We start from the raw sequence: 13,400 nt of genomic DNA on the forward strand, positions 1-13,400 counted from the left end.
CTGCTAAGACCGATGTCGAAGAGTGTACTGCCTATCTTTTCTTCTAGAAGTTTAAAGGTTTCAGGTCTTACATTCAAGTCTTTAATTCATTTTGAGTTAATTTTTGTGTATGGTGTAAGATAATGGTCTACTTTCATTCTTTTGCATGTGGCTGTCCAGTTTTCCCAGCACCATTTATTGAAGAGACTTTCCTTTCTCCCTTTTATGTTCTTGGGTCCCTTGTTGAAAATTAGCTGTCCATAGATGTGTGGGTTTATTTCTGGGCTCTCGATTCTGTTCCATTGATCTGTGTCTTTGTTTTTGTGCCAGTACCATGCTGTTTTGGTTACTATAGCTCTGTAGTATATTTTGAAATTAAGGAGTGGCATACCTCCAGCTTTGTTCTTTTTTCTCAGGATTCCTTTGGCTATCGTGGGTCTTTTGTTGTTCCGTATAAATTTTAGGATTCTTTGTTCTATTTCCGTGAAAAATGTTGTTGGATCTTTGATAGGGATTACATTGAATCTGTAGATTGCTTTAGGAAGTATGGACATTTTAACTATGTTAATTCTTCCAATTCAAGAGCATGGAATATCTTTCCATTTCTTTATGTCTTCTTCAGTTTCTTTCAACAATGTTTCATAATTTTCAGTGTACAGGTCTTTCACCTCTTTAGTTAAGTTTATTCCTAGATATTCTTTTTATTGCAATTGTAAATGGAATTGTATTCTTAATTTCTCTTTCTACTACTGTTAGTGTATAAAACGCAACTGATTTTTGTATGTTGATTTTGTATCCTGGAACTTGACTGTATTAATTTATTATTTCTAAAAGTTTTTAGTGGATTATTTAGGGTTCTAAATATAAAATCATGTCATCTACAGATAGTGACAGTTTCACTGCTTCCCTTCAAATTTGGATCCTTTTTATTTATTTTTCTTGCCTGATTGCTCTGGCTAGAACTTCCAATACTACATTAAACGAGAGTGGTGGAAGTGGGTATCCTTGTCTGGTTCCTGTTCTTAGAGGAATCACTTTCAGTTTATCTCCATTGAGAATGATACCAGCTGTGGGTTTGTCATATATGGGCTTTATTATGTTGAGGTCCTTTCCTTCTGTACCCATTTTATTTGGAGTTTTTATCATAAATGGATGCTGTATCTTGTCAAATGCTTTCTCTGCATCTGTTGAGATGATCATGTGATTTTTCTTGTTAATGTGGTGTATCACGTTGATTGATTTATGGTTGTTGAACCACCCCTGCATCCATGGAATAAATCCCACTTGATCATGGTGTATGATCTTTTAAATGTATTGTTTTATTTGATTTGCCAGTATTTTGTTGAGGATTTTTGTGTTGATGTTCATCAGTGTATTGGCCTGTAATTTTCTTTTTTTGTGTTGTTTGTCTGGTTTTGGTATCAGGGTAATGTTGGCTTTGTAGAATGAGTTAGGAAGCTTCCCCTCCTCTCCACTTTTTGGAAGAGTTTGAGAAGGATAGGTGTTAAGTCTTCTTTGAATGTTTGGTAGAATTCACCAGGGAAACCATCTAGTCCTGGGCTTTTATGTTTTGGGAGGTTTTTGATTACTGTTTTGATCTCCTTACTGATGATTGGACTATTCAGATTCTCTATTTCTTCTTGATTCAGTTTTGAAAGGTTGTGTGATTCTAAGAATTTCTCCATTTCTTCTAGATTATCCAATTTGTTAGTGTATAGCTTTTCATAATATTTTCTTGTAACTCTTTGTATTTCTGAGGTGTCTGTTGTAATTTCTCCTCTTTCATTTCTGATTTTATTTATTTGAGCCTTCTCTCTTTTTCTCTTGGTGAGTCTAGCTAAAAGGTTGTCAATTTTGTTTATCTTTTCAAAGAACCAGCTCTTGGTTTCATTGATTTTTTTTTTCTATTCTTTTTTTTTTTAATCTCTGTTTCATTTATTTCTGCTCTGATTTTTATTATTTCCTTCCTTGTGCTGATTTTAGGCTTTGTTCTTTTTCCATTTTCTTTAAGTGAATTGTTAGGTTGTTTATTTGGGATTTTTGTTGTTTGTTGAGGTGGGCCTGAAATGCTATAAACTCCCTCTTAGAACTACTTTTGTTGCATTCCCATAGATTTTGGCATGTCATATTTCTATTTTCATTTGTCTCCAGGTACTTTTTGATTTCTCCTTTGATTTCTTCATTGACCCACTTGTTGTTCAGTAGCATTTTGTTTGTTTTGTTTAATCTCCACATATATTGTGGCTTTTGTCATTTTCTTCCTGTAGGTGATTTCTAATTTCATACTGTTGTGGTCAGAAAAGATGCTTGGTATTATTTCAGTCTTCTTAAATTTATTGAGACTTGTTTTGTGGCCTAAAATGGTAGTTTTTTAAAAAATTAAAATGTTATCAAAGTTCAAGAATTTGAATGCACTATAAAATACCCTTAATAGACACCTTACAGTGTTTGGATGTCTAAAATGTGTTCACATATTTATAGATACCCACATACACACACACACATATACCTCTAAGAGCTTTAAAAAATTAACCTGAATGCATAGGAACCTATGTATTCTCTTGCAGTTCTACTGAAAATTGAAAGAAGCTTCATCGTTATTGCTGAGAGAATGGGTGAATACTGTAGAAGTATTAGCTACCCTCTGATCTAATAATTTACTTCTTGCCACTGAGAATGTAGAAGTTGTAAGGAAGGAGTGACAATGGGGTAAGGACGGAGTGATGGGGTGTGGCTGTGTGGCCATTACTCTGAATTATTAATGAGGTCAGCATCAAAGAAGTCAAATTCTATATGATCTTGCAGCAAGTTACAAGAACAAGAGATAGTGCCACTGAAATTTTCTTTGCCATGTAGAGCAAATGCTGTTTGGTTTCAAAAGAATCAGCATTTCTATTTCAAGATTTTTATGTTACTGTTTTTCAGTGATGGTTATTATTTAGACTCCATTAAGGACTTCTCTGTGAACGTTGTCCCCTGACATTCTCAGAATCGAGCACAACGTAGTGATATCTCTTATGGTTCAAAGCTGTATGCTATTTCTAAAATGAAGTCATCAGTAAAATTTAATCCGTTTAATTTAGAATAACACAAGTGTATGAAAGTGATTTTTGTGGATGAATTATTCTTCAAATTGTTCCAAGCTCTTCTCTTTATAAATGGATCATCTTTGTAACTATCAGTTTCTCATTCAGCTGCATTATCAGTAGAGTAAAACTACTTCAAAAATATTAGCTGTTCATTTTCAGAGAGTATATAGTCTGCTTGGGCTGCCGTAACGGAATACCACAGACCAAGTGGCTTAAACAACAGATATTTATTTTTTCACAGTTCTGGACACTGAGGCCCGTGATCAGAGTGCTGGCAAATTCTGTTTCTGGTTACATGTCTCTTCCTGGTTTGTAGACATCTGCCTTCTGCTGTGGCCTCACATGGCCTTTTCTCTGTGTGTGTGTGTGTGTGTTTGTGTGTGTGTGTGTGTGTGAAGAGAGTGAGCTCTGATGTCTCTTCCTCTTCTTAGAAGGACACCAGTTCTGTCAGATAATGGCCCCTCCCTTCTGACCTTACTTACCCCTTAGGGCCTCTTTCCCCAATACCATCATTCGCATTGGAGTTTAGGGCTTCAGCATGTGAATTTGAGGGCTATCACTTCAGTCCATAACAGAGGTAATTGTTTTTCTGTACTGAAGTGTGAAGTGAAATATAAAAAAAAATACTTTCTATAAATCTATAAACAAGCAAACCTTGTTTATTATAGTCATCTAAGATTCTAAAAATATCTTTGGATCTTTGAAGTGGGAGACATTTGAAATTACTGAATTCATATTTTTTCCACTTTGAAGTCAGTAGGCATGAAAATGAGTTTCTTACAAGTGAAGGAATCAAGTCTAAGAACTTGAAAATCAGAGTGATTTGTATAATGGCGGAATTTGTAACAATTTATTTCTACGTGTATTCGTTGGTTCTAGGAATAGAATGTGTTTGAAAATTAGGTTGAGAAATATGACAGTTACTCTTTTGGGTTATATCTGTTTCTGCCTACTGTAAGCTGTCAAGCCAATTCACGTTTCCAAGGCAGTATTCTTTTACTTTGTGAATCAGTTGTGGATTCGGAGGGAAATGGTGTATACTTAAGATTTTGGTAAACAGAAAGAAAAGATTGTATATTTGAAATAATGCAAACAGAAGTCACGCAATCTTAAATCTGTTATATCAGCCTATTTATTGTCCTGGCTCCTTCTCTTCCCCCCCCTTTTTTTTTTCTTTAAATCCCTTTTTCCCTTATTTCCTCTGATATCAGCTCTTAAGATAGGTAGGTTGTTTGCATTTCTTAAGTAATAGTCTAAATGCGATTCCATGCGTGTCTGTATAGTACTTCTTTCCACTATACAGTAGTATACCTTTTCTTTTGGGGAAGTGAGTTGATGCGTATTTGGGATTAGCAATGGGTAAATAGTGCATATAGTCGTTGGATATTGATGTAGACTCAGTTAACTCTCTTAGTTTTATCTTTGAACAACTCTTTCTTATGTGGTGTGTTCCATGTCACTAGAATAATTTGTTTCTAGTTATTTGATATCTATCTAAAAGAGAAAATATAATTAAAAGGAAATAAAACTTTGAGACAAACACTTTTGTCTAAAAATAATTTTAAATTGATTTGTAGAATTTGTCATCTCCTGTTGCGTGTTTATAGACTGAAGGATAAGCTATAGAGCAGTGATCTAATTTTGTGGATGTCAGTTTAATTACTGAAAGGTATTTTAACTCTTCCATCTCTTTTGAGTTCAGTTTCCCCATAAAGCTCTTTACAGAACGACTCAAACTCAAATGCCTTATATATAATAAATTTTAGCAGAATATTTCTTCTCAACAGTAGGATCAATCTACTGATGTGAAATGTACTAGTTAAGGACAGTACAAATAAATCCAGGCATGACTTCATCTCATGCATTAATACTCCTATGAAAGGTGATGGATAAGTTATTTTTTAAATAAATTTTTCAAGTTATTTACACTGAAAGGAAGAAAAATAACAGTTCACTCATTTCTCTCACCCCCCCCCCCCCAGTATTTTTATACTGGCGTCTGTATTCGCTCTGATCTCTATTATAGAGAAGTGTGTTTCCACAGGAAAATAAACAGATCTAATGGGCAAAATTTCTCATAATGTTTTTCACAGAATTTTTTCGTATAACCCCTTCAAGAAGCTGAGGGACCGAAGTTTACACTACAGAGTCTGTTTTGTTCGTGGCTTTATCCCCCAAACCCAGACACAGTGTCTGGCACGTGGAAGCTGCTCAGTACACATTTGGTGAAGGAGTGTTATAGGAGTTCCTATTTTGTTAATCCTGTATTCCATCGAACGTGGTGTTGAGCCTCCCCTGGTCTACCTGGAGATAATTATTTTTCCCAGACTGAGTTCAGGGAGAGGAGTGTCTTCAAAAATAGAAGTCTCTCTGTGCCTTTAAGTTTTCAGTTAGTCTTATAATCAATAAATGTTAGCAGGCCTAACTTAGAATGAGCAGCAAAAAATTTCTGGGGACCTGTCAGCTCATTTGTAGTGTCCGCTGAATTGGGGAGGGTTTATTAAGACTTGTAAGCCTTCTGCCAAGTGCTTCTTCAACATGCCATCAGTGGAGTGCCCTGTGAGTGGAGCACGTGTGGAGGCTGTGAGATTTAAGGTGGGCAAATTGGCTCAGGCTGGGCTTAAAGAGATACTGTGTGGCACCTAGGCTCAGGTAATAGGTGCCAGAAATATTGACTAAAGGCCACTTTTAGGTGTTTTATTTTGGGGGTGGGTATTTTTAGGGTATTTATCTATGAAGATGGTAGGTTAAGAACATGGTCTTTTGGTATTATGTTGACTTTAATAACCTGATGAGTTTAATTTGCAATTGTTCTGCCTCTGCCATGGTTATATTACTCATCTTAAAAAGCAGATGCTTGGGGCTGGCCCCATTGCCTAGTGTTTATCTTTGGCATGCTCCACGTCAGCGGCCCAGGTTTGCAGGTTCGGATCCCGGGTGCAGACCTACACCACTCATCAGCCGTGCTGTGGCATTGACCCACATATGAAATAGAGGAAGATTGGCACAAATGTTAGCTTAGGGCGAATCTTCCTCAAGCCAAAAAAAAAGGAGGAAGATTGGCAACAGATTTTAGCTCAGGGCTAAACTTCCTCAGCAAAAAAAAAATAAAAACAAAAACAGAGCTGCATTATATAATTCAGTGTTCCTTAACATTTACTGTAAGACCGTTTATTACCAAGTATCTCTCCATGGCAGAAGGATTCCACTTCAGGTAATGTTTTCAGGTACTAAACATTACCCTAGGCACTTAGAGTGCACGGGCTTCTTGAGAGAACCAGCCAGGTGGGGAGGAACTGGCTTCTGAACAAGGCTTAAATAGTAAAAAGCTACCATTTATGTGGTGAACACTGTCCTAAGCGTTTTCAGTTGTGCCACACTAATTACAATGAAGAATTGCCAGATTACAGAGACGTGAAACCTACAAAATATGAGGCGCATCCATGTGCAGAGTACCATGTGCCCCTCTGTCTGACCAGGCACCGCCCATTGGACACATACATGAAACTCTCTGTGCCCCCAGTACAGCTTTTGAATACCTGCTATGATTTCATCATGGTTGGAGTTACCCAGTCATCAAATAGGTGTATTATCTTATACAAGAGACAACAGAGAAAAGTTTGAAATCAGCAGCCACTGTCAGTCAATCCCCTTTTTAAACCCCAAACCTCTTGCTATAGCCATCATTTTGCCCTGCTGTTAGATGGAACATACAGCTCATCCCTAATTCATTTGGTGAAGTGAATACCTAAGTGGATGATAAGGTTTTCAGGTTTGAAAGTTTCGTTGTTCTGTTAAAATGATGGGTGTTGCCTTTATTATTCAGCAAGAGTTTCACTCTGTAGAGACCATAAGATAAATTTTTGTAATAAGGCTACTGTAATATGTCTTGTTGATGGTAAAGATGTCCCAGTTATGTCTCTTTTTGTGAGTTTTTACTTAATCATCAAAAGCATAGAATTTTTTACCGATTATTTCTATTGTAATGAAATATTTTATACATTTGAGTTTATAATGTGCCTGTGAAAAAAATAGTTGAGAACTTTTTCTTCCTAATGCTTACAAGCATCCATATTCTTGCCTCTGGATTGTCAGCTGCATAATGCTCACTATTGCTGAAGATTAAGATGGATAGGCAGAGACTTTAAGGTTTCCTTATAGAAGACAGATTTAAATGGATCACTGGGTTTTTTGGGCTGGAGCTTGATCTCAGAAGCATGGGCTGTGGAGTCAGATGGACCCAAGACGAGACTGAATCTAACTCAGCTGTTTTGCTGTGACTGGGATGTGGGACAGTTACTTAGCTTCCTCTGTGAAATGGGATGAATCCCCGCCATGTAAGGTTGTTACAAGGATTAAAAGTGTTGGAGGGTACAGTGCCAGCCCAGCCCATGGCAAGGCTCTTAAGAAAAGATGTGTTTGTTCTCAATATGGACAGTAGGTCAAAAGTGGCATTTGACTTTTTGGCTGCTTAACTGTTCCTTGAAGTTGACTATCAAGCATGTTATCATCTCCAGCCCTGGTGGTCTAGTGGTTAAGGTTCAGTGCTCTCACCCCCTCGGCCTGAGTCCCTTTCCCGGTCAGGGAACCACACCAGTCATCTCTTGGTTGTCACACTGTGGCAGTTGCATGTTGCTATGATGCTGAAAGCTCTGCCATCGGTATTTCAAATACCAGCAGGCTCACCCATGGTGGACAGGTTTCAGCAGAGCTTCCAGTCTACGACAGACTAGGAAAAAGGACCTGGCCACCCACCTCCAAAAAAGTTGGCTGTGAAAACCCTCTTGAGTAGCAGCAGAGCATTGTCTGGTAGAGCGCCAGAAGGTGAGAGGATAGCACTCAAAGACTGGCCAGGGTTCCGCTCTGCTGTCCACAGTGTCGCTAGAAGTCGGGTGGACTCTCTGGCACTAACAACAAATTGTCTCCATTCACGACAAGGGAGCTGTCCGGCTTCCAATTGCACATGTTTATTGTGTTGGAAGTCTTCACTGAGTACAGGGTAAACTTTCTTTAACTCATTATGAAAGAATAACATTTACTCTTTATGTTGTTAGATATCTTAAAATATTTGCTATACAACCCTAATGTTAGAAGTTTGATTTTAATTATGCTTTCCCCAATTAATTTTGAAATTATATTAAATCCAATCCAAGCTCAAATATATAAAAGTATTAGGTTAGCCACCTGTCCTTCAATGGGTTATAGTTATTTTAGGAATATTATAATTTCATACTATTGGTATTAACAAAATTAGCGCCCCAAACAAGTAACTTATTTAAGCATAACAGTAAATTTTTATAATCTATATAATTTTCTTCAAAGACTATTATCTTAACAAAATAAGCTGTATTATGAATTGTTAACGAATTTTAAAGTATGAGGGCTATTTTTGAAAATTATCTCAACCTGATAACCATAAAAAATTAAAAAGATTTAAACTAATTCAGTCATGACATGACTTTGCTAGTTTATTCATAAACTGGGAAAGAAAAGCAAAATTTTTCTTCATTTTAGGTCCGTGGTTTAGCATTTCACAATTAATTGATCCAAGAGAAGAAAGTATTTTTCTGCATCTGCAGAAGTATTACCTCTGTGAAAGTATTTACTCTAATAATTTTCATGCCCATCAGCATGAACTAACACGGGTTGGTTTATTGTCCCTGGTTTCAGTAACTTTTATTGTCAGTTTTGAATATCGCTCTATCATTAATTTGTCTAAGCTTGTTTTGAAGATAACTTAGTACCCTCTATGAAAATCCCTTGGTGCCTTCTGGAAGCTGCTCTGCAAGTGAGCATGTATGTGTTAGGTATTTGTGGTCTTTTGGTAACAGTTTTAAAGCCTTGTCTTAGTTGAATTTGTGAACATTCTAACCTTGACAGCCATGGATTTTATAGACTTTAGTTATGTACTTTTTCAATTATTAGCATATATTGGAATTCGGAACCTTTCCGGCCCACCCGTGAGTGTTCATACTCTCTCCAGCTCTTTGCTGTTCATTTTTAGAACCTGAACTGCCTTACAGGAAAGATGTTTTGTTTAAAGGTAAAGTAATATACTTTGTGTTCCTCTATTTATTTATCTAATAAATCGTTACTAGCATACGTGCAATGTGTTAGACATTGTCAGGGTCATGATAAGATAATAGAAGCAAATTCTAATTAGGCAGAAAAAAGGTAGACGAATAAACCTCATTAAGAATTCTAAGGAAGATGGTAAATCCCAGGTAGGAACATCAAGGCAGTCTGCACAGAGGGGGACATACAGGAGAAGATGAACAGACCCCCTTTGCCACTTGGAGGGGATGTATGTAGGGGAAATGGGAAACTGGAGAGGTAAGGCAGTGTAAGAGGGCCTTGAATGTCAAGATGACTTGGCTTTTTTTTTTCCCCTTAAAGACAGATAAACCACTGAAAATTTTTTGAGCAGATGATATAAATAGGATGGATCTGAAGGGCAAAGAGGTAGGCATTGGAAAGACTGGTTTTGGGTTTCAGGGTTGAAACCTCAAACTTAAGGAAGAAGAAATTCATTAGCACGTCCTAGGGAAGAAGAAATTTGTTCTAATAGGGTTTGAGAGTTGTACATGGGACCACTCTGGGAAATAGTATGAAATTTACCCTGTCTGGATGTAGCTTAAAATATTTTGGAGTGAGGTGTCTAGCTCACAAAATCAAATAAGTCTTTTCCCAATTCATGGGGCAACAATTAATACATAACTCATTTTTAAGGATTCCTTCAATGAAGATTTTCTCAAATGCTTGACCCTACTACTGTGTAGCCTGTGTGTCTCTGTGACTGTGTATTTAGTGATTGTAAATTTAGCTTTTGCTCTGTTTCTCAAAGAATACGAATCCTGTCCTGTCACCAGAACCAAAATACTGATGCAATAGACTGAGCTTGTGTTGAGGTGTAAAAGGGGGTCATGAGAGGGAGCAAAGCAGAGGGGGTGTTGAAAAGGAGGTCAAAGATAGGTTTTTAATTTAAGTGTGGGTGTCCAGATAATACTCCTGCTGGAAGTAGAGAGAGTAGTAGAAACTGATTTGTCGGGGAGGGTGAAGTCTGGGATGGAATGGATTTGAAACACAGAGGATGTCCATGCGATAATGTGTAGGATAGAGTTAGAAATTTGAGATAATTTTGGAGGAGATTCAGGCTGAAGATAGGTATAGCTTAAGAGAGAGGTAGAGCTGACACTTTGAGAAGTGGTGAAAGTAGAAAATATGCTTAAGACAGAACTTTTGAAAACAGTTATTGTTTGTTAAGAGAAGGCTAAAGGAAAGAAAATCAATCAATCAGATCTGTGGCGGGAAAAGCAATATAGTGCCGAGGGAGGTGGGAAGGAGTTTTCAACAAAAATACTGAAAAAATACAGAGATTTCTAAATGCCTAAAAAGGTTTTTGGGTTAGGTGATCCAGGTCCTGTGGAGAAAGCAGATTTTGTAGAGTGGTCAAGGCAGAGAGTCCTGCTGTATAACGTTTCCAGTGTTCTCCCTTTCATTGCCAAGTTCTTGCTTCGCCTTTTAGCTGCAACTGTGTTGAGCCACTGTTTTCGTGGAGTGATCTACAATGATTTATAAATCTGTTCCTTGGGAGCCCAGAACTCATCTTCTATAAATGTAGTTTTAATATTCCTCTCTTTAAATATATCACCTTAGACTATTTCAAATCAAAACTTATCCAGGTGCTAATATCATTTCCTCTAAGGCACTGAAGTGACTTTCTTTAAATATCCTCAGCAAACTGACTTCCTAAATGCCTCACCCGGAGGACTTACATTTATTATAATTGGTGTTACAGAGGGATGATTAATGAATTCCCCGTCACTGCCAGCTCTTCTTTAAACTAAGTACAGCGATCCTTTAAATAAGGCCTGCTGTTTGAATAAAGATCCCCGGAAAGCTCTTTGGAGTTGTAGGGCCAAAGTTTTTAAATGAGAAACTGAATGGAATTCTTTGACTTTTCCAAATAAATTGTGTAAAAGTACGAATACAGAGTGGAATAGATGATAGTGAATTTTTATTCTTTGGTTTGCAGTCCTTAAGTGTACCATCCCTAGGAAAAGAAATTGGGTCTCTTTCTTCATTGTGTCCATGCCACATGCTGTGTCTTAAAAGTTCACTGGCACTCTGCTCACTGCTCAGAGGATGAAAAAGCAGCCGTCGTCTGTATTAAAAAAAATTCTAAGTATTGCCCAGAAAGCAATTAAAAAAATAAATAAAAGCATACAGTTAGCAAAACCTAACCAGTCACTAGAGGGCAGCACTATACTTTCGGCCTTATTTGAGAAATCCTAGTTTAAAAATTGTTGAACGTGGAAAAATATGTTGACGCACAATTGAATAGAAATTTCTTTGTATTATTATCTTGTCTTGCTATGAAATCCAATAACATGCTTACACTTGTATCAAAGGAGATTTCTGGCAATTACACTGATTGCTTCCAAAAGGGCATGCTTGTTTAGAAGAGTATAAATATCCCTCAAGAGAAAATGCTAATGCTCACAAAGAGCGGTGCGTGAAGTTGTTCCTACTCTATCCAGTACCCTGAAATTGAATCGCAGTGTAGGCGGCAGGTGACACATTAGGAGAGAACAAGTTAGAGACAGATTTACTAGTATTTAGATCTCAGAATTCATTGAGATGTGTGCATCTTTTGATCTTTCTGCTGAAATTTGTTGATTCATTAACACTTTGCTCTTCAATGAACTAACGCCAGCTCCTTTTTTAAATGTTAAAATTTTAAGTGGCTGTCCACTAAGTTTTGTTTCTACTTGAAATTTTCTATCATTCTATTTTCATTTCGATTTCTTTTTTTCTGATAGATTTTTACATTGATGGAGCCCTGAGGTAAAGTGTCCTAGTAAGGAACCTGAATAGTTCACTGTCTCAAAAGATAGAAAATTTTATGCTGAATGTATAGTTTGAATTTTATTTTACAAAAACAGTTTGGATTTGTATGTGATTTATTTCCAATAGAGAATATAGGGTAACAGAAAAAGCACTAGATTTTGGAATCGGAAGATTTGGGGGCCCAGTTACCTGATCTTGCCTGTGACCTTGGGCAAGTTACATTACCTCTCTGAAGTAACCATTTTCTAAACTGGAGAATTAGAAAAATATTTCTTACTTACAGCTGGTTGTTTTGAGGATTGTGTTTACGTCTGTGCGTGTGTATCTCCAAAGATGAGACCATGTACAGATGAATTTTAATGAAGACACAAGCTCAGAAAAATCTTAGAAATAACTTTGAAATGGTTGATTGTCCCATAAACTTAGTAACATGAGGGCACCTATTACTTGAGTAAACAGTACCAAAAATTTGGTTTCCAAACCAAAACCCAAGCTCAGATTGCTGACTTCCTCCCTGTCTCTGAGTGTCTCTGGCTGCTGAGTCTCTCTCAAACTCCTGACTCTTTGTTGCTCTCGGTCTTTATTCTGTCCTCTGTTTGTTTCCGTGTTCCTCTCTCTGTGTTTCTCCTGACTGTCTTTGGTCTCTCTCTGTGTTTTTCTTGTCCCAGGCACCCTCAGGAAGACCCCACGCCTCTAGCGGTACCTGGTATCGTCTCCAGCATGTTTATAGATGTGGAGGATTCACTGGGATATTGAGAAATACCAGAGACGAATTGTTCCACTGTAGTAAGTCAATCAGCATTTATTAAGTGACTACTGTTTAAAGAGCACAGTTGGTGGTGCTTTGGGTGAAGAGGAATGAGTTAGGGCATAGCTCAGAAGAAACAAACTCGTAAACTCTTCTCAGTGGTTCTTGAGGCTGGACACACATGCAAATGAAAACAACAAAATGAAAAGCTGACAGATAATTCTATAAATGAGTTGTGCTGTATGTGTGCTCAAGAGGCCCAGAGTTAGTGGCGTAGAGAGAACCAGGTGGTATTAATCAGGTTTCCTGCATGGGTTTAAAATTAGGTTTTGCAGCATGATTGGAAGAAAGATGAGGAAAGAGAGGGTGGAAGTGAGTAATTTCTGTGGGGCTTGGCAAGCCAGTTTGCTTGCCTGTGAGTGAATCCCTGATGGCAGGGTAGTGAAATCAGAGCACTAAGTTTCAGCCTACAACAGCTAACTTTCCTTACGCTTCCGGTCTGAGAAATTCAGCTTATGAAAAGAAGCTCAGCCACGGTGAGAGTTTCCCTAAACACAGTTGGTATCGTCGCCAGTTTTAGAATTTATAGTTTCAGGGTCACTTGTGATTATGAAGTAATGAAGAGGTACTATGACATAAAATTAATGCAGACTGTTAGAATATGATCTACAGATGGGTTTAAATGCTAGGATGAATTAAACTAGAAAACTTCAGTATTAACAAGTCAGTTTTGC

At 37.4% G+C, this 13,400-nt stretch overlaps 1 protein-coding gene across 19 annotated transcripts in view; it reads left to right on the top strand.

Annotated features, from left to right (window-relative positions):
* BBX (BBX high mobility group box domain containing) overlaps window positions 1–13,400 on the top strand; it is a 258,518-nt gene that overhangs the window by 111,465 nt on the left and 133,653 nt on the right. For 4 of the 19 annotated variants that reach the window (XM_070508699.1, XM_070508703.1, XM_070508706.1 and 1 more), the window contains one exon: window positions 12,587–12,704. The exons of the other annotated variants lie outside the window; for them this stretch is intronic. The gene's annotated coding sequence lies outside the window, so the exon portion shown is untranslated. The remainder of the gene's footprint in view (window positions 1–12,586; window positions 12,705–13,400) is intronic. 19 annotated transcript variants of the gene reach the window in all.

Source organism: Equus asinus, chromosome 5 (assembly GCF_041296235.1).
Source record: "Equus asinus isolate D_3611 breed Donkey chromosome 5, EquAss-T2T_v2, whole genome shotgun sequence".
Classification (NCBI taxonomy): domain Eukaryota; kingdom Metazoa; phylum Chordata; class Mammalia; order Perissodactyla; family Equidae; genus Equus; species Equus asinus.